The sequence below is a fragment of the Somniosus microcephalus genome, chromosome 10, assembly GCF_052327205.1.
Source record: "Somniosus microcephalus isolate GS21.2 chromosome 10, FLI_Smic_1.0, whole genome shotgun sequence".
Taxonomy (NCBI): Eukaryota; Metazoa; Chordata; class Chondrichthyes; order Squaliformes; family Somniosidae; genus Somniosus; species Somniosus microcephalus.
This window is the reverse complement of record NC_140996.1, coordinates 51,535,399-51,561,113: the sequence shown is the minus strand read 5'-3', so window position 1 is coordinate 51,561,113 and position 25,715 is coordinate 51,535,399.

The window sequence follows — 25,715 nt, the reverse complement described above, 5'->3', positions numbered from 1 at the left end:
AAACAGCTACCTACTTCCATGAAGGGAGGTGGCCAGGATGGCTGGGGTCGAACTCTATGGAATACTCCAGCCAGTCCGGGTTTGCATACAGAGAGACTTCTCTAATGTGTCCCAGGGTGAGGATCATCGCGCCCAGAGTCAGCGTCACCGTCGGAAGGAAGATTTGTTTGTTATGTAATGGACATGTTCCTTTGGACAGATGGTGGTGGCTTCGGAAGCTGAGTAAGACCATGAAAAACTCCACGGTCGAGTGGGCGTGACTGGGTCACAATACCCATCGGACTATTACGGGGACTCATGGGGGATTGAGTGTCTGTTGGGACAAATGGTGGGAACCAGATGAGGGGATTTACATCTGTATGTGGGGTTCAGAACGCGTCTGCCCCACAGGCATCTCCCTCTTTTTCCAAAGACAGTGGCAGGATGCTGGGAAAGGGATGAGGTGGGACGTCAGCACACGGGCGTGCAGAGTCCCATACTCTCAGATCCCGGTGAATGCCACTGAGCTCATCACCCGCACCCGCAAGCCCCTGCCCACGATTCCGGTAGCCAAAGCCCGCAAGGAAGGGTGCCCCACCACTACCAAGGGACCCGGGAACGGACTGGTATTGGTACCCACAGGTCAGGTGCTGTACCAAGGGGTGCACTACGCGGTGGCCTCGGTGATTTTAAACCTCACCGAGATGCGATTGCCAGACTGGTGCCCAAAGGAAACGGAGCAATTATACCAGGTCCTGTTAACAACTATGTTCAGACAATTTTATGAGTTCGACTTTGCCGATGTCGACAGAGCCGGATTATATGCCACACCACATGAGGTCTTGGACAGGGTAGGGAGACAAAGAAGGGGTACAGTCAATGATATTGTTACTGCCTTTAACACAGGGACTTCTGTCATCAACACTCTGGATGACGTGGAGCTGCAGACTCAGATCAATAGTTTAAAAGCGTGGTTAAGAAAGATACTGACGGACGAGAATAAGGTAGTGGGTTCTGAGTTACATGAGGAGCAGGCCATGACACTACACTTAAAGGAAATCATAGCTGAGCTGGAGAAACATGCTAAAACGGTAAATGCTCTCATCAGAGAGGATCGGAAAGCATCAGATCAGGCTGCGCAGAATGAAGCGTGCGTGCTGTATGGGGCGTGGTTACTGGGCGAGGGCCGCAGTAATCTGGAGGATTTAAAACAAGGTTTGGTCCCCTCCTGGATCAGCAATAAGCACCTCGCAGCCCTCCACCCTTTTGAGAACGCATTAAGTCCGTGCCAGCTCAGACTAGCTTCAAAGGCCTACCCAGTCCCAGTGGACTGTGGGCGGTCTAATCACACCATTATGGGTATAGTGGTAAGAATGCCGGTTATGGGAAAGACATCTAAACAAACCCGCCCCGGTATACAGGGTGGATAATATTGGAGTCATTCAAGGAGGTGCACACATTCGCTATACAGCGGTCCCACCGTACGTCATTCGATGGGAGCATGCAATGACGGGTACTGACCTCTCGGGGTGCCGGAGCTGGGGAGCACACATCATCCTGTGTCCCCAGCACTTGAATGCCTATTCAAAACCACAGTGCGGGTTCAGAACTGCTGGCGCGAAGCCTATAAATTGCACCATGGAGGCAATGGCACAAAGCCATGTGCCCCCGCAGGTGGCATATATAGGAGGTGGGACATACTGTGTCACCACTGCAGCGCCCCACTACCAACATGGACAGCACGGCTGGTGTCCGGTCTGTGGCAGCAGTTTCTGCTTCAAACCCAAGGCAGAAGTTCAAGTGGCCCAAGAGCGAATTGTCCCTATTCCTGAACCTTCTACTGTTCACCTCACTGTTAAGGAAAATTTCACCGATCTGTAATGATTCGTTGCACATTTTGGCTATATCATTCCCCCTCTCCCTGAACACCTCACCAAGATACTAAAAGCTGTTGCCGTTTCACAGAAACATTTTTACACGCTGGAGCAGAAGATATTAGAAATAGGGGCAGACATATTAGATATAGTGACCCCACAGTGGTGGGACCTGTTCACGAATATAGAAGTCCCTTCTTGGATTAGGATAGCCTCCCACATCCTCGTAGTATGTCAGATTTTTATTGTGATTTATTTACTTTTTGTACATTGTAAGAGGGACAAACGATTCCAGAAGTATGAGAACATAGGAGAGTGGAGGGAGCATTATGTGCGGGTAGACGAGGAGGCACCCGTTTAAATTTTGCTGCTATGTATAGAGTTAGAGTTTCCCTCCCTCCTCTATTTTTGATCGTATTCATGTGTGATTTTGTGTGTATTTTCTTTCTTTATTATTTTTATTGAAGTTTATTATATATGTTGTTAATAAAAGTAATATGTGTGAACCAGGTGGTGTAGGGGTATTAGGCCCCCCTCCACGCCTGGAAATGTGTGCATCAGATTTTAATTCCAATGTATTGCCATCTATAGATGCTTTATGTACACTGTGGGTTTTTCTGAAATGGGAAATGCATGTGTCGTGGGGTCATAGATAGGTAAATACAGGGGATGGTTTGATTATGGAGAGTCAGAAAATGTTGCTCATCCAGAATTATGATACTTTAAGCAAGTTATAGTATCACCAGGGGGGACTGTAGAATTCGCAAAATTGAACATTGTCCTATAAGGGTCCATTGGCAGAAAAGGCCTTAATTTTTTAAAGACTGTTTTAAAAGAAGCCCAGGAAAAGGGACACACAAAATTGCCACCAGACACCGTGACCAGCTTTTGGGACACTTTAAAATGGTTCCTGCAGTCCCCAGACAGCTTTTGTGGATTCAGCCCATAGTAGGTTCTGGAAGGCAGTTTCAGGGAAAACAAAACCAGACAGAGCCCCATACATATAGATTGGATGCAGATCTGATCAGATCGGCCTGTAGATAAAGGCCATCTAAATGTTTACCCAGACAAAGGGAAACAGATTCAAGTTCGAAGAGGGACATTAAAGACAATACAAGGTCATTCCAGACCAGAGATGGCAGTTACCGGCCATCCCGAAGATACTTTAAAAACAAAGACTACCCCGCTGTGCTACAAGCCCACCAAAAGTTAAACAAAGACTAACCTTGATTTGGCGGGAGATAAGGGCCTTCATGGAAAGTATAACTGGAGTCCCGGGGTAGCCATCGGTAGCTTTTTCGGTAGCTTTTGGAGCTTGTTGGGCAGCTTTAGCTTGGTCGCTTTGTGATGAGCCAGTCGTTTTGAGAGATTGCTCGGGGGTCCGAAGAAGGCCTTTTCGGACTCAAAAGGAGAAGACGAGACCCGGGGTAGTTATCGGGAGATCATCGACAAAACCCCAGGCCATTGACGAGACGAGAAGAAGAGAAGACGAAATGCCTTACAGAACGGGTAGCCACCAGCGTCGTGCGCAGGAGCACGGAGAAATCGAGACTGTGTCCACCATCGTTGTACGCAGGAGCACCGAGAAGACAGCCGGTGGGTGAAATGATGGACAGCGAGTCCTGCTGAAATAAGGTGGCCGAGACGCCATTAGCCTGGGCAGCCCGCTGCGCCTACAGCCCAACAACCATGTGGAGACAGGACGCCTGAGAGGACCAAAACACATACTTCAAAACCTCTATGTTTCTAACTGGGATTGGTGAGCATGTTTCTGGCCCCATATAATCTAATCTAGCTAGGTTTAGGGTGTGGGCATTTAGGGGATAATTAACAATGAGTTGTTGTCCCTCGAAGTTCCGTGTGTTTCCTTATTTCATGATGAACCTTGTAAAGCGTAATATGCCTGTAGATATGTTGGTTAGTACTGTATTATGATTTCTTTTTCCCTCCCATGTACCTTATTGGCTTACATTCAATTTTTCCTCTATGCAATAAAATTTCATTTTGTTTCATTAAACTTGGTCTATAGAGTATTCTCTGCATTGTAGTTCCTGCCTCAACGTCCAGTGTATAGAACCTAAGGGGTGAATGGGTCGAACCACTCGGTGAATTACTGTGCAAGAGAGAGAGGCCTCTCGAGCGAGAGAGAGAGAGACTTTGTCGATCGAAAACCCCTTACACCATGCCTCATCAAGCCAGAGATCTCTTTGGGACCTGGCTGCATGTTTTTACATCTTTTTGCAGGAAGATTTTCGGGATGGAATGGATCGTGATCCTATTGGCCCTGATCGGGATGAGTAAGGAGAGGAAGGGTGGCGTCCAGGACTCCCACATCTACGGGTGTTCGGGAGACACAGCACCCCTGGCGATCGACGGGAATGGTGAACGGGATGCGGAGGAGACCGCCGTCTACTTCCACGAGGGAAGGTGGCCTGGATGGTTGGGGTTCAATTCGTCTCAGTACTCCAGCCAAACCGGATTCACGTACGGGGAAGCCTCCCTCCTGTGCCCCCGGGTACGAGTCGTTACTACGAGGTTCAGCATCACCGTTGGAAAGCGAATATGTTTGACGTGTAAAGGACACATTCCACTGGATGGATGGTGGTGGCTCCGGAATTTGAGCAAGGTCATGAGGAACCCTGAAGTCGAATGGGAACGTTTGGGTAATAACACCCATCGGACAATTACCGGGACTCATGGAGGACTAAGTGTGTGTTGGGACAAATGGTGGGAACCGGACCAAGGGAGTTATATCTGTATGTGGGGGTCAGAGACGGTCTGCCCCATGGGCATATCCATTGTTTTCCACCGGCAGTGGCAAGACGCCGGGGAGGGGATAAGGTGGGATACCAGCCTGACCGTGTGTGCGGTCCCATACAGCCAGATCCCAGTCAATGCCACTGAGCTTGTGCCCCGCCCACGGCGCAGGCGGCGAATTTATCCAGGGAAGGTTGCCCCACCGCCACCAAGGGACCAGGGAATGGTTTGGTATTTGTACCCACCGATCAGATGATGTACCAGGGGGTACACTACGCGGTAGCCTCCGTGATTTTAAATCTCACGGTGGTACATTTACCCGAGTGGTGCCCCAAAGAAACAGAGCAGTTATACCAGGCCCTATTAAAGGACATGTTCAAGAAGTTTTACGAGTTCGATTTTGCCCACGTGGACAAGACCGAACTCTACACCGCACACCGAGAATTTTTGGGTAACCCAGGGAGACAAAGAAGGGGTTTATGGAATGATGCTTTTACTGTATTTAATACTGGCTCCTCTCTCATCAACAGCTTGGATGACATAGAGCTGCAGACCCAGATCAATGGTTTAAAAACACAATTAAAAAGGATATTACTGGATGAGACAGAAGTACGTAGCTCACTTTGGCTACGAAATTCCCCTCTCCCTGAACATTTGACCAAAATTCTAAAAGCTGTTATACTTTCCCAGAAACATTTTTACACTCTCGAGCAGAAAACAGTAGAGATAGGGACTAAGATATTGGATATTGTGACTCCACCCTGGTGGAACCTTTTCAATAATATAGAGGTCCTTTCGTGTATCAGACTGGCTTCCCACAATCTCAGGGTTTGCCAGTTAGGGATAGTGCTGTATTTAGTTTGCATTCAGTGTAAGGGAAAAGGTCAGTATTCAGAATTCCGAAACCAGAGCTTTTGGAAAGAGCATTATGTAAGGGTGGAGGAAGATATGCCGGTTTAAAGTTCCTGTCCCTGTATTTCGATTAAAGAATTGTTGTTTCTTTGTGTTGTTCTTTTAATTAAAGGTTTTCTTTTGTTGTTTGTGTTGCGACGCGGTTCAATAAAGATATGTGTAACAAGTGGTGCAGGGGTGTTAGCCCCCTCTATGCTTCGATGAGTGTGTAAAGTCTGTAATTTTACACTCTGTATGCTGATGTATGCTACATTTTCACGGAATGGGAAGTGCATGTGTCGTGGGTATATTAGATAGATAATTACAGGGGAAGGTTGACTATGGAGGGTCAGAAAAATTTTGCTCACTTTAAAATATGATACTTCAAGCAAGTTTTAGTATCACAGGGAAGACTAAGATTTGCAAAATTTCTGCATCTCCCCGAAGGTTATTATCAACAAAAGGGACCCTGCATGGACATTTTAAAATTGAAAAGGGTACCCAAGGTGGCGTCTGTGCCTCGTGGCAGAAAGCCTGTGGGATCCCAAAATGGATTCTGCAGCGCAGACAGCTTGGGAGCAATCGAAAATAAGGCTGCATGTTTTCTGTGAAGAGAAACTTTGTGTTTTGGAATGACACAGGACTCTGAATTATGCATTAGACTGAATTGGAGACGGATCTAATTGCAGTTTAGGCCTATAGTTAAGGCCATCAAACAGTCTGCATACATTATCGGAAACAGATTAACACAGCCATCGAGGCTGGACAAGCTCATCAAGGAACTTTCAGGACAATACAAGTCAATTATCGGGCCGGTAGATGCGATTACCGACCATCTAAAAATCGTCAGTATAGATTGCTACCATTATTTTAAACTAGCCCGCCAAAATTAAAACAAAGAACTAACCTGATTTGGCGCGAAGATAAGGGTTTTCGACAAAGGTATAATTGAAGGCCCCGGGTAGCATTGAGTTGGGGCAGCTAGTTCGTTCATTCGGAGGAAGTCCGTAGAGTTCGTTGGTTGGTGTGCTGGTGCTGCTCCTCGGTCCCCTCGCCCTCTTGGCTGCCGCTCTTTCCCTGTCCCGCGCTTACCTCCTTGCCTTTGCCCGTGCCCTTTTCCCACTCCATCTGGAACTGCCCCAGCACCGGGTCGGGCGGACACGGACAGATTCAGGCCAGGCGAGGCGGGGCGCAATGAGGTGAGAAGGGAAAACCACCGAGGGGCAGACCAGCTGGAGGAGACCAAACGAGGGGAGGCTTCGAATCATCGGGCCTTCAGCCTCGGCCGACCTTCGAATATCTGCATACTAACTCAAACTGGCAGCTGTCGATGAAGAATCATCCCTCCAAGATAAAGTACCCAAACAGAGACTTTGACTTTGGGGTACTCGAACCTGGACAATGCCCTTGCAGCACCCGGAGACCACGTGACGACGCAGGCTCCAGAGAGCACCAAGAGCAAACCCCAAACCCCACCGCTGTTTGGAATTGAGCAAACCCCGTTTTTGATTGGTGAGCATAGATTCTGACACCTCATAGCTTAAGCTAGTTAGTTATAAGGGGTGGGATAAGGATAAGGTGATTGTTAAGATAATTGTTTTCCCTCAATGTGCTGTGTGTTCCCCATTCCCTGTACAAGTGCATTTGCCTATAATGTTATAGTGGTAACTTCTTTTAAGACTATTAATTTTTCCTGTTCAATAAAATCTTGGTTTTTGCTTGCCTCCAAACCACCTGTCTACTCAAGTTTTCTGTATCGCCGCCTGTACCGAAGTCCGGTGTCTAGAACCCAGGGGCGTGGGAGTGATTCGAACCGCTCACAAACAGTCAGGGGCATAACTGACTGAGCGCACGCGCCACACCCACCACCACCCCCTACAAATGTTTGACATTCCATTAACAGAAACTTTACATGAACATTGCATAAAACACCCAAGCGCCTACCCTTGTGTGTTGTTAGTTGGTATGATTAGACTAGGATGAGGGTGAGTGTGAGGGGTGGCTAGTGAGATGGGGATGCGATAATATAGATAGAGAGGGATAGGTGGAGGTGCATGGTAATTTGGTGTGAGAAATGATGTGCAGGAGTAGGGTAGGGAAGGCAGAGTGATGGGGATGTGATGAGGCACAGCAGGATGAGGTTGAGTGTGGCTTTGTACTAACATTTTGTGATCTACTGAGATAATTGAAACATTTGCGGCATTGCACCTGGTCCTCCTGACCACATCCCTGCTTGTGCCCTCCTCTGCAATATGCAACCAGGCTGTGTTGATCTCCTGGAGAGGTCTCCTCCGCCCATCGGAAGGGAAGAGGAACTCCCTGCATGTTGTGACTTCCTCCATAAGCATAGGGAGGGAGTCATGGGAAAGCCTGGGTGCAATCTCTGTGCAGTGCTTGTCAGTGTTTGCAGCACCTCAATGCTGTCAAACACTGACAGCACAAATGTCAAAATAAATTTTGCCATGGTTCTTTTAAAGAAACCGGTTGATGACACGTCATCAAATGACCTCACCAGACCCGTTTCCTCTATTTGGCCAGGAAACACACTGGGTGGGCTTAACAAACCCAATCAAGGGAAATTTATTTCAGTGGCCGGTATGGAGCCAACAGTGGGGCTGGGAACCGCCACCGACCTCTCCCATCAGAGAACGGCCGAGGTTCGTAAAATTGTGGCCTGTGTGTCTACTGCTTTAAGACATGACATTTGTCTGGACTTGGTTGAATACAATCCAAGGAGTTAGTTGCAACCATATTTGGTTTCTCAGATTTGATTTGCCTTACAATTGTCGAATGAAACAGGACCTGACTCGCAACACTCCTGCTTGTGTGACACAGGACGTTCTGGACTTGTACAAAACCGAATTTCGTTTAGGTCGGAACCAGTTTCATTGGGTGTGTGAGTTTATCCCTCCAGTAGTTTGGGTAACCATGGTGACTGTCAGGGACGCTCTTCAAAAGAAGCTTATTCACATAGCTAGTAGTGAGGTGTTGGTCACCGTAATGAGCAAAACAGACGAGCCGTATGTGACGGCGATGACCAACATAGAGGGATTGGTGAATGAGAAAAAACTGACATTAAAAGCAGGGAGGCATTTGTTAGTACAGTGGTTCTCAAACTGGGGTCTGCGGACCCCTGGTGTCTGTCGAGACTTTTCAGCGGGTCCGCGAAAAAATCCCTAATCGGTGCAGAACGGCCAGGTGCTGCTGAGCGGGGCGGTGATCGGTTACCATGGTGGCGTCAGCAGCGGCTGTGTGCTGAAGGGAGTTATTGAGAGCTGAAACGGGAAGATGTCTGGTCAGGGTTAAACTGGGAGGGAATGGGCGCGCCAAAGTCAAGACCCGTTCATCCAGAGCCGCTCTCCAGTTTGCGGCCGGCCGCATCCACCGACTACTGCCCAAGGGTCGCTACTGCCGGACATGTCGGAGTCGGAGCCCCCGGTCGACCTGGCCGCTGTCCTCGAGTACCTGACCGCCGAGATCCTGGAAACTGGCGGCTAACGCGGCCCGTGACAAGAAGAAGAGCAGGATCATCCCCCGTCGCCTGCAGCTCGCCAACCGCAACGGCCAAGAGCCGAACAAGTTGCTGGGTCGGGTCACCAGGGTCACCAGAGTCCAGGGCGTGGTCCTGCCCAACGACCAGGCCATTCTGCTGCCGGCCGAAGTTAACCGGGTAGCTGAGCAAGGTTTACCCCTGAATGAAAATAACAAAATCAACTCATAACTCTTTGAAGAACCACCAACCTTCTCTTTCCAAAGAGTTTCATTCCGATTGTCTCACAGACTCGGGGAATTTAATTTGAACAAACTCTGGGAGATTTCTCTTAAACCTTGGCTCTCGTTCAGGGAGCCAGAGATTTATATTTGTTTTTTGCCCCAGACGTTTTACTTGTTACTTTAATATAGAGGAAAATGTACTCACAAAATGAATTAATTTATATTTGTTTTTTGTCCCAGACTTTTTACATCTATTACTTTAATATAGAGGAAAATGTACTGAGAAAATGAATTAATTTACTGGGTGGATTGTGTTCAATGTAAAATCTGCTCGAAATTGAAAATGTAAATTCGTGAAACAACGGTAACTAAAAGAAAAATGATTCAACGAGATAACTAATGTGAACAGCAGGAATAACTTTGCAATCAACAATATTATTAAAGATTATTTGTTCCTTCAAAAAAAGGAGAAGGAGTGTTTGCACTTGAATACATTGAATAACCAATGCATTTGTAATTTTAATAAATCAATGCTTTAAAATCACTATCCTTTTATACATTCATATACTTGATGGATTCCTGTTTTGTTAATGTCACCATAGCTATATTGTAATTCATTGTTATAAGATTATGATACAGCATCAATACAAGGGGGCAATAATAATTTAGATGGGCGGTTCATGATTACTAATCCATTCGAAAAGTGGTCCTTCAAACGTAAAAGTTTGAGAACCACCCCGTGTTAGGATACGTGGCTCACTCTTGTGCACAGATAAGTGAAAATTGAGTAAGTGATGTGTTAAAAGAGAAAGCGCAGAGTGAGGCAACACATCGACAACAACTGAATGATGTATTGGTCACAACTGACAGCTACCACCGCTACAGCCCAAGGTTTAGTGAATCCGCAGGCAATACTGGAATGGGATATTTTATAAACAGAGAACAAGAGATTGAAACAGGGGTTAGAAATGTGTAAGAATGTAAAGAGTTAATATGCTATTGCAATTGTCCCTTTCTGTGGAGAATCTAAAATAAACTAGCCTGCAGCTTGAATCCTGCCATAAGGAGAGCTAAAGCAAAACATATGTCACACGCAGTCAAGAGCAACAAAAGGAGGACGAGGGCAGGTTCAGTGCAAGATGTTGGACAGAGATTAAGAAGTGCCTGTATGCAGACTTGCTTGATAAGCAAAGACCAGAGTTTAACCTGGCATGGACAAAAATGATTGGACTTATTGAGTCAGATGATTGGAACTTTGAGAGATAAAAGAAGAGGGATTGTGAACAGTCAGACGCCGAGATAGAAGACCCAAGACAGATGTGGAGCTTCTTTAGGTGGACATAAATGCTGGCAGGAGCCGATCGCCTACCGGGCTATAGTCGGTGCGAGTGGATGTAAGCTGGAACTTAACACTCGCCTGACTAGGAGAACATCAAGCATTAGCGCACGCTACTCTGTCCAGTGACTGAACGCGTAATAACCATTCGTAACTGTAAATTACTGCCGTGAGATACGAAATGTATTGATCTCTGTTGTGTACTAATAAAAGATTTACTGTAACCAATTAAATTGTGGCCCCAAAGAAATGGGAAATTTACAAAGCCTTTGTGCTTTCATAAAAACTCGTGTACTTTTTGGGTTAAAGATGTGTGGTATAGATTTACTTTGACTGTAATTTACATAATGCCACTCTTCAAAAGCACAGATAGGTTTTTTTGGAAAAGGTAAAAACAGCTTTGGAAAATTACAAAATTACAGTTTGAAAATTTCAATGATTTTTTATTGAATTAGCAGCACGTCTGAAACTGCTATTGTGCTGGATGACTCAACCCCCGTCCCCAATGTTTTTTTCTCAGTGAAGGAGTAATTAATCCCTTACTTCTATTTACCACATTACATTGCTGATTGCAAAGACATAGGACCGTATATTCCTATCCCTACGGGTGTGTACGTGCTGTGTACACACCCGTAGGGACATCGGAAATGCCGGTTTCAGGCATGCTCTTGACAGATTGGACACTTGCCATAGAGAAGGGCCTCTGCGAGGGGAGAGTTCCGCTTTCTGGAGAACCTCCATCTGTCAAGTGCATGAAGGGAGATTCCCTTCTCCTATTGGCTCCCCATGGCCCACGTGATCCCAGGGATGCTTGCGAACTGCATGCGCCTCTGGGATACATGGGCCCTGCACATTTCAAGTTTGGAGAGGCCCAGCAACGGAAGTATATGCACCTCGGGAGCCCTCAGGTAAGTCTGTAGATTTTTTTCCAGATTGGAGGCCTCAGCATGCAAGAAGCCTCTGATCGGAAAATATGGCTCATTCTGTCTTAGCTTTTTTAAGTATCAACTTAAAGTGGTATCAGCATGCTTACTACTGCGAACGTACTTGTGAAACAAGTTCTTTTGAGGTGGGAAGATCAAGATGAGTATTAGTGATAATAAAGCAAGATTTGTGGGCTAGTTCATGAAATAAATGTGCACTAAGAACAAATAGAATGGTTAAAACTATGTTGAAGAAAGTAGTCAGTGAGTCTGGGTGAGACAGATGTTAAAATACTTTGGATTTTTATGGTAATTAGAGGAACTATGCCTAAAAGAACTAATGTCTTTTGAATTTTAAAACCATAGCAAGTCATGAAAGAGCAACTCCGAAACACATCTAAGTTGCCTCAGTGACTGATATGCTAAAACAAACCATTGCTATTGAACCTTTTCAGGGGTACCAACCATTGAAAGGCCTTCACTTTTCAGTTCATAAATTTGGTTGATATCTGATTTAAATTGTAACCTGTATGAAGAGTTATTGCTTTTTAGATTGAAAGGATGGCATGGATGTTCCTTGCTATTCTGAGGAAGGAGATACCAGAGTACCTGAATACTTCTCTTACTAATGATAATTGGTTCAATTGGGGTTGATATTTATTTGGCTGAAGCACCCTAAACCTTAAATTTTTCATACGACATGAAGGCAAATATATTAACATTCATCAATTGTAGTAATTGTTTTAAATGTGGACTCATGTTAAAGGACAAAGGCAAGATCCCAAACATACAAAACAAATTGGACCAGGGTAAATCAATTAAATGTGCGAGACAAGAAGAATGATTGAATAATGGACTGAAACTAATTTGCAATTTAGGAATTTTCCTACTCTATTAAATTTTATATTTTTGTATCTTTGCCTTCCAAATTATATTTATATGTATGTAAAATTTAATCATTTTAAATTAAATGTAAAATTTAATCATGCACTACTAAGAAATGGTACATGATTTTAACGAGCAATTTGGGAATCAAATCAGGTGAATTGACGTAAAAGAATGCGCAAGTAATTAAAGGGATTGTTTGAAGGAATTGGCAGACAGGGAATGCTATATCAGAATAACAAACACTATTAAGAACAACTGATTTCAAAGGCGAGTATGTATGGAGGACATTTCTACTTAAATTAGATTCAAAAAGGGGTTAAATGGTATAAACATTTGGATTTCAAATTTTATATTAGAAGAATAAATGAAAATCTGGAAATCAGATGCGAATATGGTTTGGTGTAAGGTGAGAAGATTGGAATTGGTGTGTTATGATAGGAAACCTTGCAAGTAAAAGAGATGTTTTGTGATAATTCCTGTGATAGTGGCAATACTATTGCTACCTGCTGATGATAAACTGATGGAGTATTTAAATTGAAATCAATATGCTTGTTGGAGGATGATATACACAAGGAATTTGTGAACTATCTGAAGATATTAATGAGGGGAAAAGAAGGGTTGTGGATTGCACCAGACACTTCATGCACAGTTCCAGGAAAAGTGATGCCTGTCGATGTGGCAAGGATGTGCTGTTGAGTTCATCATCACTATGAGTTTTCACTCCAGATGAAGAATTTCCTAACTGCACTGTACAAGTTGATCGATGGAACTTAAAAAGAATGAACCTTTGGAGCAACAAAGATATTGCGTTATACACCATTGGTAGGGTTTGGTGGTTAACATTTTGCCTTACACCAACAGAAACAAAATAAAAGCAAACACAAAAACAAAAATTTGGGGATAAAATGTCGGTGTCTGTAATGGCCCATAATGTTACAGAAATTCAAGTAAAGTATAACCACTAGATAGAAGCCTTATGGGTGGTGGTAAATTTTGGCCATGAAAGCATTGGGCCAAAAATTTGGGTCGGGGGCTTCCCGCGCGTGCAAGCCCCCGATCTGCACTCACCCTGCACGCTGACATCTGAAGCCCGGGCCTGCTTGCATTTCCTGTCACAGGCCCGGTTCAGATGTCAGCGCGCAGTGCTTAGCTGATCCAGCGGCGTAGTTAGTGCGATGTGCCGGCTGGGATCAGGTGAGCACTGTACAACCAATCGGGAGGGGAAGGTTCATTCATGAGTTTGAGAGTAAGAACTGTCAAACTCATGAAAACTACGGGGGCCCAAAACACTATTTAAACTTTAAATAAAAATTTTAAAAACATCCCAATCATTAAATCTATATATATAAGCGGATCGTTCTGTCTGTCTGTCTGTCCTTGGGTGTGCGTCTGTCCGGCTATGCGCTCGAAAGTTATAGAGCGTACCTACGCGTGCGTTACGTCAAAAGAAAGCTTACCGTTCCAAAACGGTCGTAAGCGTATTTACGTTTCGGCCGGACAAAATCGCGCCCGCGGTATCCAAAAAACATTCAACATTCCGCTCATTAGCATCTCATTATCCGCTCATTAGCGATAGAGTGACCTCGAGGTCGACCAATCGTACGCCGGGTTCCTGGCGCGTGCGGCCGGGCCCTCCTACGGTCGAGTGACGGGACGATTGGCCAATCCTACGCTTTGGTGACCTGACGGTCAACCAATCGGTGCGTGTGTGGGCGGGCCTTATCGTTCTGACCGAGGTGAGTCGCCGCCATCTTGATTCCAAACTTTTCCTTTCTTTTTCCCGCTTTCTGCGTCTTTAAAAAAACGTTGCTTTTAAAACACATATTGTTTTAAAAAAAAGTTAATTACTTTCTAAATCTTTTATCTAATCTCATTAATTTTCCTAACTTTCCCCATTTTTCCAGGTAGGCCTCGAAGCCTCGGCCTCTCTTCTGCACCCACGCCCGAACTAGGCACCTCCCGGCCCCAGTCAACAAGCAGCCCCGATCGCCGCCATCTTTGTGAAGGCTGGAGGGGCGGGCCTCAGCCGAGCGCCGCTACCGCCGCCATCTTAGTAAAGGCTGGTGCGGCGGTGGGGTCACGGAGCTCCGCGGAGCAGGTGCGCGGCAGCGTCTAACTCTCCCCCCGCCCAGTCTGTCTCTCTCTCTCTTCCCGCGCCTCCTGAATGCGCGGGGGAAGAGGCCCGGGGCACCGTGGCCGCTTTCGGAGACTTCAACTCCGTGACAGGTGAGGAGTGTCTTTGTTCACGCAATCGGCCGCTCAGGCCCAGGCCCGGAGATCGGGAGGCGAAGAGGGGAGGAGGGTTACCAGGGCAACCGGGGCTCAGGCGGGGGGGGCGGGGTCTCTCTGCTCTTGAAGCCGGCTCGGGCGGGGGGCGGGGCTCCAGAGATCGGGCCTCGGGAGATCGGGGGGGGGGCGAGCCTCGGGAGATCGGGGGGCGAGCCTCGGGAGATCGGGGGGGGCGAGCCTCAGGAGATCAGGGGGGGGGCGAGCCTCGGGAGATCGGGGAGGGACGAGCCTCAGGAGATCGTGGGGGGCGAGCCTCGGGAGATCGGGGGGGGCGAGCCTCGGGAGATCGGGGGGGCGAGCCTCGGGAGATCGGGGGGGGGTGAGCCTCGGGAGATCGGGGTGGGGGGGCGAGCCTCGGGAGATCGGGGGCGGGGGCGAACCTTGGGAGATCGGGGGGGCGAGCCTCGGGAGATCGGGGGGGGGCGAGCCTCGGGGGGGGGCGAGCCTCGGGAGATCGGGGGGGGTGGGGGGGCGAGCCTCGGGAGATCGGGGGGGGCGAGGCTCGGGAGATTGGGGGGGGCGGGGCTCGATAGATCGGGGGGGCGGGCTCGGGAGATCAGGGGGGCGGGGGCTCGGGAGATCGGGGGCGGGGCTCGGGAGATCGGGGGGCGGGGCTTGGTAGATCGGGGGGCAGGGCTCGGGAGGTCAGGGCGGGGGGAGGGGAGCCTCGGGAGATCGGGGGGGAGCCTCGGAAGATCGGGGGGGGCGGGTCTCGGGGACTACCCCCTAACCCTCCCCCTTCCCCCACCCCTCCCCTCCCCCCCCTCCCCTCCCCCCTGCTCCCTCTCCCCTCCCTCCCGCTCCCTCTCCCCTCCCCTCCCCCCGCCTCTTCTCCCCCTCCCCCTCCCCCCTCCTCCCCTCCCCCTCCTCTCTCCCCTCCCCCCTCCCCTCCCCCTCCCCTCCCCCTTCCTCTCCGCTTCCCCTTCCCCCTCCCCTCCCCTTCCCCTCCCCTCCCCTTCCCCCCTCTTACCCCCCTCTTCTTCCCCCCCTTCCCCCCAGTCGCTCTCTCTCTTCCCCCAGCCGCTCTCTCTCTTCCCCCAGTCGCTCTCTCTCTTCCCCCAGTCGCTCTCTCTCTTCCCCCCAGTCGCTCTCTCTCTTCCCCCCATTAGCTCTCACTCTTTTCCCCCCAGTCGCTCTCTCTCTTCCCCCCCAGTCGCTCTCTCTCTTCCCCCCAGTCGCTCTCTCTCTTGCCCCCCAGTCGCTCTCTCTCTTCCCCCCCAGTCGCTCTCTCTCTTTCCCCCCCCCACCAGTCGCTCTCTCTCTCTCTTCCAACAACAACATGCCCTCGAAAATGCCTCGGCACCGCCGGGCACTCCAGCTAGTTAAGTATAAATAAGTTTAAAAAAATAATTTAAACAATTTCTTTTTGAAAAAAATAAATTTTTAATAAAAAGGGTCTAAAACTAAACTTACCTTATTGTCGATTCTTTAAAATAATAAACCTATGGGAAAAAAAAATTCTAAATTACACTAAAACACCACTTACCTGTAAAAATAAATACTTACGTGTGCTTTTTACAAGCGTAAAGACCGGAGGCCTTTACACATGCGCAAATCCCCCAAAACAGAGGAAATCCAAGACGCACGCGCTGCCCCCTACAGCGCACGTGCTAGCCTCTTCAACTCTTGGGTTGGAGGAGAGGAAATGCCGGTTTTCAGCGCATGCGCTGTGCATGCTGAAAACCGGCATTTCCTCCGGCCAGAAGCGTGAGTACCCCTTCCGTACTCAAGCGTTTGGGGAGGAATTTCTGCCCCATTATGTGTATTAAATTGTTAATTCAGGAAGTGATCAGAAAGTAGATTACTTAAAACAGGCTAAATTAATTACAAATGATATAAAGAGGGAGATGAGTGTTAGGAACTTGTTCCTGGTGGCAGAATGTGTACAATGCATGATAAACACCTTGGGTGAGGTTGTTGTCTCATGTGTTCCTCATTGTCCAGATTGTAGCAATTGTAGCATTGTTGAATAGTGTTTGATGGGTTTGAAGACTAGTGGGAAGCTTGAAACTCTCGTATGAACAACTAAAAATGGTGGGGCTGTTGAATTGTAAGTGAGGGAACAGAGAGTGATTTCTTCACCCTCATAGTCATGTATATCTATATATATAAAAGGATACATCTGTCTGTCTGTCTGTCCTTCGGTGTGTGTCTGTCCGGCTATACACTCGAAGGTTATAGAGCGTACCTACACGTGCATTACATCAAAAGAAAGCTTACGATTCCAAAACGGTCATAAGCGTATTTACGTTTCGGCGAGACAAAAATTGCACCCGCGGTATCCAAAAAACGTTCAAAATTCCACTCATTAGCATCTCATTATCCGCTCATTAGGAATAGAGTGACGTCGAGTTCGACCAATCGTACGGCCGGTTCCTGGCACGTGCGGGCGGGCCCTCCTAGAGTCGAGTGACGGGACGATTGACCAATCCTACGCTTCGGTGACCTGTCGGTCGACCAATCGGTGCGTGTGTGGGCGGGCCTTATCGTTCTGAACTGAGGTGAGTTGCCGCCATCTTGATTCCAAACTTTTCATTTCTTTTTCCCGCTTTCTGCGTGTTTCTTTTCGGCTATACACTCGAAAGTTATAGAGTGTACCGACACGTGCGTTACATCAAAAGAAAGCTTACGATTCCGGAACGGTCGTAAGCGTATTTACGTTTCGGCCAGACAAAAATTGCGCCCGCGGTATCCAAAAAACGTTCAAAATTCCGCTCATTAGCATCTCATTATCCGCTCATTAGCAATAGAGTGACGTCGAGGTCGACCAATCGTACGGCGGGTTCCTGGCGCGTGCGGGCAGGCCCTCCTATAGTCGAGTGACGGGACGATTGACCAATCCAACGCTTCGGTGACCTGACGGTTGATCAATCGGTGCGTGTGTGGGTGGGCCTCATCGTTCTGAACTGAGGTGAGTCGCCGCCATCTTGATTCCAAACTTTTCATTTATTTTTCCCGCTTTCTGCGTGTTTCTTTTCGGCTATACACTCGAAAGTTATAGAGTGTACCGACACGTGCGTTACATCAAAAGAAAGCTTACGATTCCGGAACGGTCGTAAGCGTATTTACGTTTCGGCCAGACAAAAATTGCGCCCGCGGTATCCAAAAAACGTTCAAAATTCCGCTCATTAGCATCTCATTATCCACTCATTAGCAATAGAGTGACGTTGAGGTCGACCAATCGTACGGCGGGTTCCTGGCGCGTGCGGGCAGGCCCTCCTATAGTCGAGTGACGGGACGATTGACCAATCCGACGCTTCGGTGACCTGACGGTCGATCAATCGGTGCGTGTGTGGGTGGGCCTTATCGTTCTGAACCGAGGTGAGTCGCCGCCATCTTGATTCCAAACTTTTCATTTATTTTTCCTGCTTTCTGCATGTTTCTTTTCAAATCTACATTTACAGCAAAAAAAAAGTTGCTTTTAAAACACAAAGGCCTAGAAATTCAGTTGGTTGCGCCAGCCGGTAACGCCATAAGAGGGGTATATTTCCAGCGCTAGGCACTTAGCGCCCGGGCGCAGACCGATCTGCGCCAACGCCCAAATTCAGTTGACATTTAGCGCCGGTGCAAAGTGTTTGTGCCCGCTCAGCTGCGCGCGCAGCTTATGACGTCATTTCGTCGTGCAACGCTGTTTGTGTGCCCCAAACCGGAAATTCAGTGGCGCCCGCCCAATGTGGGCGTGGCGCTGCTAAGAACTGTGAAGTGGAACGCAACAGAGGCCCTGCGGGCCTCGGGGAGCGCTAATTAAAGGGCACTTACACTGACCTATAAAGCCCAGCCATTTTGCTGCAATGACTTTACTGCTTTGGATTTCTGGACAGAGACCAAGGGACAGAGCTTACTGATTTGGGACAACATAGGAGAGGTATTTTTGGCTTCTGGCCAGTGCTTTGACATTTGATTCATTTGATTTCACTGTTTTCAACTTTATTATGGGGGCTGTATGGGGGTCCAACCCTCAGTTGCAGCATTATGTGCGAAGGGCTCGCAGACGCTGTGAGAGAGGGCCAGCCATGCCTAGACGCAGAGGGGCCATCAGGCGTCGGCAACGTAGGCCTTACCCACTCAGGCAATACCGGCAGCAGGTGTCCTATCTCACCATGACTGCGGCGCATTGTGTTAAGAGGCTGCGCTTCAGAAGGGAGGTGGTTGCAGAGATCTGCCAGCTGCTTCACAGAGATCTGCGTCCACAGCTGATGTGCAGGACGTCTCTCTTGGTGGAAGTGAAGGTCACGGTGGCTCTGAACTTTTATGCAAGCGGCTCCTTCCAAGCCGCTGCTGGGGACATAGCGAACATCTCCCAGTTCGCCGCGCATCGCTGCATCCGGCAGGTCACCGATGCACTTTTCGCGAGGAGACACCAATTCAGTTCCTTCCCCATGACCCGACAGAGGCAGGAGCAGCGTGCAATCGGATTTGCCAGGATCGCGCGCTTCCCCATGGTGCAGGGCTCCATTGACTGCACGCATGTGGCTATGCGGGCACCTATCCACAATGCCAAGGATTACTGCAACCGGAAGGGCTACCATTCACTAAATGTACAGCTGGTGTGTGACCACAGGCAGCGCATCCTAGCTGTCAATGCCCGCTTCCCAGGAAGCAGCCACGATGCATTTATCCTGCGCCAGACTACTGTGGCTGACATGTTCGAGGCACAGCCTCCACCAAGGGGATGGCTTATCGGGGACAAGGGCTACCCTTTGTGTACATGGCTCATGACCCCGCTCCGCGCGCCCAGGACCCCAGCGGAGGAGGCATACAACGAAAGCCATCAAGCCACAAGGAACATCATAGAGCAAACGATAGGCGTCCTCAAGCAATGGTTCCGCTGCCTGGATCATGCCGGCGGATCTCTACAGTATTCGCCGGATAGAGTCTCCCAGTTCGTCGTCGTGTGCTGCATGCTGCACAACCTGGCTATCCGCAGGACTCAGGCACTGCCACCTGACATTGCACCACCACCTCAGGAGGACGAGCAGGGGGACCATGAGGAGGAGGAGGAAGAGGAGGAGTACCAGCCCAGGAGGGAGCCACAAGGTCCAAGGGCCGTCCACCGGGGGCTTATTGATCGACACTTCTAGGCCCCCCGTCAGGGAATGGGCTGTGGCAATGAACGCACCTGAAGGCAGCTGCACCGCAAGCCCTCAGCCGGTTAACGCAACAACCACTTGAAACCTGAGACGTGGACATGCTGAATAAATAAAAAGCTTTATTTCACAAACTCAGGGCCCTTCCCACATGAAACAGAAAAACAGACAAGACCCCCAAAAAACAGTCAAAAACATCTGTCACTCCCAAAACCTGGGGAGGACTAACAAAACTTGCCCATCCAAATGGCCTTCATCATCGGCCTTACAAAAATAAGCCCCCCCCTCCACAACACAAACACCCCCCTAAAAACAAAAAATGCCTTGATCCTCGGCCTTACCAAAATAATGCCCCCCCAGAATACAAGCCCCCCAATATAAAAAAACCCGCTATCACCACACTCTAATGGGTGTGCCGAGAGGGCGAGTCCTTAGACAGGCTTCTCTGGCCCCTGCCCGACCTGCTGCTCCGCCTCAACCTGGGCCCTGCGCGTGTGGCAAGGCTGGGGGAAGGCTCATGAGGGCCACAATGCGTGTCAGCAGATGCCCTTGGGGGTCGGCCTAGACGAGGCCCGGCCCAGGAGGGGCCGGCTGCTGACTGCTGCAGCTGTGGCTGGCCAGCATCAGTCTCAGCAGCAGTTCGTCGCACCTTGGCTGGGGGAGTGGCAGTGTCAGCTGCACCAATGGGGGCAAGCTGGCTGATGGCAGGCGCGCGCTGCTCGCCAGAGACACTGGCAGTTGGCCGGGCTGGCAGTGCAGCAAGCGCAGCAATCTGGTGCAGGCCAGACCGCTGTGCTGCAGCAGGGCGGCGGGTGCCCTGGCGATGCTTCCGCGCCACAGCGAGTGTGGCAGAAGTGAGTGCCCGAACTGCCCTGGTATGTGCCCGCATCAGCTCTGCCAGTGTCTGGACGGCACCACTCATCTCGCGAGTCGCGTCCTGGGCTGCCGCGAGTTGCTGGACACCCCTGTCGTGCGCTGCCGCGAGTTGTTCGACCCCCCTGGTCTGTGATTCCCCGAAAGCGACCACACTATGAGCCAGGGACTCAATGGCCTGAGGCATCTGTTGCACAACCCACATGAACTTCTGGTGGCGCCGCTCAGACGCCGCCGACATCTCATCGAGGAGGCGCACCTCCTGGGCGAGGACCATCTCCGGACTGGAGGGCGGACTCTCCCTCTGGGGAGAAGGCCGCCGAGCTGGCCGACCCTTCCCGCGTGCCTCGAGCCCACTGGACCCAGGATCTGCCCTCCCCTGCAACACTTCCCCCTGGCTCTCCTGCAGGCCAGACGTTTCCCCTCCATTGCCATCCCCTGGCGCGGATGAGGGTTCCCCCAATGTGCCGCCTTCCTCCTGGTCCTCGTCGTCCTCCTCCTCCAAGGGCCTGGCACTCTGAGCTTCAGGGACCACCTCCTCCTCACCAGCTGAAAGCAGGAAGGCACAAGGGTAGCTTTAGAATGAGGACAGGGCGTCAGCGAGGGAGGCCTGAGTGGTGGCATTATGCGCATTTGTCGGTCAGTGCGAAAGGATGTAGATCTGAAGCGCAAGGGCAATGACAGAGGTCCAACCGGTCATGTCCTTACCAGTGGGTCCCAGTACAGAGTCCGCATCTCCGATCGCAACAGGGCCAGTCACCCGGGCACGCATGAGTCGAGCCACGCTCTCCTCCAGCTCACTGAGCGGCTGGTACTGGGGACGGCCTCCCCCGGTGGCAGACTGGCTCCTCAAATTCCGCGCCAGCTTGGCCTGCAAGAGAAAGGACGGCCTCTAAGTACAGTGTGGTGCCCTGTCGCTGTGTGCACTGCCTCCCATGGTCAAATAGCTTGGCCAGTGTGGTGCCCTGTTGCTGTGTGCACTGCCTCCCATGGTCGAATAGCTTGGCCAGTGTGGTGCCCTGTTGCTGTGTGCACTGCCTCCCATGGTCGAATAGCTTGGCCAGTGTGTTAAGTGCAGAAAGTGCTATTGATGATCATGCCAGTGCCATTGCTGCGGGAGGAGGGCTGCCCATTAGTCCTTTGAGGTCCCTTTGCCCATAATGTGAGGTGCACATGCAAGGATGAGGAGGACACTGGAAAGGGTACTCACCTTCACCATCCGAGTGAGGTCGTTGTACTTCTTGTGGCATTGGTCTGCACTCCTGGGGACATCGCAGGTGGATGACACCCTGCGGGCGATTTTCCTCCAGGCTTTCCTGTACTGGCTCCTGGGAGCCTTCTTGCCACTGTCCAGGCACAAGATCTCTCTTTTGTTTTCGACACCATTAATCAGCACCCTCAGAGCATGCTCTGAGAAGCGCTGCGCTCGTTCACGGGCCCTCTCCATGGCTCCAGGCGCTATTTTGGCCCACCAGCAGTGTTGAGGCCTAGCTGCAGGGCTCCAGTATGCAGGGTGTGGCAGCAGTCAAAGTCGACCCTTCCCCCTTTAAGAGCTGGCCGGCGTCAGGGTGTCTGCTGTCAATCAAAACATGACCGCACCTGCGCTGCGCCCGGCCTCGGCGTTATCAGGCCGCATCGCCGGCTTAGCGCCTGAAAAGAGCATTGCAGCGCCAGTTTCAGCGCTCGGCCAAACTCTTGGCCAACTTTACTGAATTTCGGCGAACACCCGACTTTAGCGCCCCAAAAGTGTCCAGACTGAATTTCTAGGCCAAATTGTTTTTAAAAAAAGTTAATTAATTTGTAAATCATTTCTGTAACATCTAGAATTTTCCTACCTTTAACCGTTTTTCCAGGCCTGTAAGCCTGGGCCTCTGTTGCCCAGCCACGCCCGAGCTAGGCACCTCCCATCGCGCTGAACAAGCGGCTCACGATCACCGCCATCTTTGTGAAGGCTGGAGGGGGCGGGCCTGAGCCGAGCGTCGCCACCGCCGCCATGTTAGTAAAGGCGGGTGGGGCAGGAGTCAGCGCGTGCGACTTGAGTCCGGCTGGGCCTCACGCGGTAGGTTGCGCGGCATCTCTCTCTCTGCTCTTGAAGCCGGCTCGGGCGGGGGGCGGGGCTTGGGAGATCGGGCCTCCAGAGATTGGGGGGGGGGAGCCTCGGGAGATCGGTGGGGGGGCGGTGCTCGGGAGATCGGGCCTCGGGAGATCAGCGCTCAGGAGATCGGGGGGCGGGGCGCGGGGCTCGGGAGATTGGGCCTCGTGAGACCGGGCCTCGGGAGGGCGGGGCTCGGGACATCGGGGTGCGGGGCTCGGGGACTCCCCCCCTCTCCCCCTCCTCCCCCCCTTTCCACCCCTCCCCCCCTTTCCCCCCTCCCGCCCCTCCCCTCCCCCTCCCCTCCCCTCCCCCTTCTCCCCTCCCTCCTCCCCTCCCCTCCCCCCCTCTCCCCCTCCCCCCTCCTCCCCTCCTCCTCACCTCTCCCCCTCCCCCCTCCCCTCCCCCTCCCCTCCCCCCCTTCCCCCTCCCCTTCTCCCCCCTCTTCCGCCCCTCTTCCCCCCTCTTCCCCCCAGTCGCTCTCTCTCTTCCCCCCATTCGCTCTCTCTCTTCCCACCAGTCGCTCTCTCTCTTCCCCCAGTCGCTCTCTCTCTCTCTTCCAACAACAACATGCCCTCAAAAGACCCTCGGCACCGCCGGGCACTTGAGCTAGTACAATATAAACGCAGAGTTAGGAGTTGGTTTAATCTCATATGATTGAGGTTTTTGCTTCTATTTACTTATAAATGGCTTGTGAATTTGCACTGTAGCTAGAAATAATGAAACAATTAAAATTGTTCATTCCCAGAATCCTATAAAGATCTTGAGCTTTCCGTAACAATTTGTAGAGTCAGAATCGATGAAGATTACGACCGCAATTTTGCTTACCTCGGCGGGTCCAGTGCGGCTGGGGATGGTGGGGGGGTGCAACCGCAGCTGGCTCCAGCCCACACTGTAAAATGACTTTACGTTGATTGGGCTTGTTAAGCCCAGCATGTTTCCTGGCCAATTGAAGAAAGTGGGTCTGATGACGTCACTTAATGATGTGTCATCAGCCGGTTTCCTTAAAGGGACCATGGCCAAATTTATTTTGACATTTATGCTGTCAGTGTTCTACAGCATTGAGGTGCTGCAAACACTGACAAGCACTGCACAGAGATGCACGGCTAAGCCCAGGCTTTCCCATGACTCCCTTCATATGCTTATGGGGGGAGTCACAGCACACAGGGAGGTCCTCTTTCCTTTCCATGGGCAGAAGAAACCTCCCTAGGAGATCAATGCAGCCTGGTTGCACATTGCATAGGATGACACAAGCAGGGATGTCGTAAGGAGGACCAGGCTGCAGTGGCACAAACCTTTCAATGATCTCAGCAGTTCAAGTAAAGTTACTACAAAGCCACACTCAAACTCATCCTGCTGTACCACTCATCACATCCCCATCACTCTGCCTGGAAGAATTTCGATCGCCTAGATGGGTCGGAGAGGAATTTCCCAGATTTTTTTCTCCCAAATTGGCCATTGGGTCTTTATCTGGTTTCTCGCCTCTCCCGGTAGATCACATGGGTTCGGGTGGATGCACAGTGATAGAAGATTTGAGGTTAGGATCAGATCAGCCATGATCTTATTGAATGGTGGAGCAGGCTCGAGGGGCCGATTGGCCTACTCCTGCTCCTATTTCTTATGTTCTTATGTTACTCCTGCACATCCTTACTCAAACCAACTTACCTTGCATCTCCACTCTCTATCTACATTATCACTTCCATATCTCAACAGCCACCACTCACCCTCATCCAATCATACTAGTAACAGCACATAAGGGTAAGTACTTGGGTATTTTAGCCAGTGTTCATGTGAAGTTTCTGTTAATCTGCTGTCAAACATTGAAATCTTTATTTCCACCACTTTGTGTTCTTGGACAGATTTGTGTGCACCTTTGGAAGTGGCTTAGTGAGTTGCAGTGAATGGTGAGACATAATGGTACCCACCGCAATGGCGATCTGCATGAAAGGAATGACTTGGGCATTGTAGGGATGCTTTTGCTGTTGGTGTGGGGTGGTGCCAACCTGGCGCATCTTGTGGCAGCCAGGGTGTACAGCTGCAAATGAAGTATATCTGGCCATGGTGAGGCCATCCCTGGCATTCCGGGTAGCAATGTGGTCAGGTGCTGATGCCCTGTGTCCTGTACAGCATCAGTTGATTGCGGAGAAGGTTGGTGTTGTTATTGGTGCTGCTGGTGTGCCTGGTGTTGCTGGTGTTGGGGCTGATTGTGGTGGGATTCTGAGGACCAATGTGAGATAGTTTCAAGGGCATTGATGCTGATGGAATAGATGGCAGGTGAAGTTGAGATGACAGAAGCGATCTGTCAATGGTGAGAGAGGTTATTCCAATGAGGTGACACTGGATACAAAGTTTGCTCCAAACACTTGCAAGCTGCATAAAGCTCAATCTGTCTTCCAAATGCAGTAAGCAACAGGAAGGCAGATGGCATGTTGGCCTTTATTGCAAGGGGGTTGGAGTATAAGAGTAAGAAAGTCTTGCTACAATTGTACAGGGCCTTGGTGAGACCACACCTGGAGTACTGTGCACAGTTTTGGTCTCATCATCTAAGGAAGGATATACTTGTCTTGGCGGTGGTGCAACGAAGGTTCACTAGATTGATTCCTGGGATGAGAGGGCTGTCCTATGAGGAGAGATTGTGTAGAATGGGCCTATACTCTCTGGAGTTTAGAAGAATGAGAGGTGATTTCATTGAAACATACAAGATTCTGAAGGGGATTGACAGGGTAGATGCTGAGAGCTTGTTTCCCCTGGCTGGAGTGTCTAAAACTAGGGGGCATAGTCTCACGATAAGGGGTAGGCCATTTAAGACCAAGATGAGAAGAAATTTCTTCACTCAGAGGGTTGTGAATTTTTGGAATTCTCTGCCCCAGAGGCTGTGCATGCTGCGTCTTTGAGTATATTGAGGGCTGAGATAGATAGATTTTTGGACTCTAGTGGAATCAAGGGATATGGAGAGCGGGTGGGAAAGTGGAGTTGAGGTCAATGATCAGCTATGATCTTATTTAATGGCAG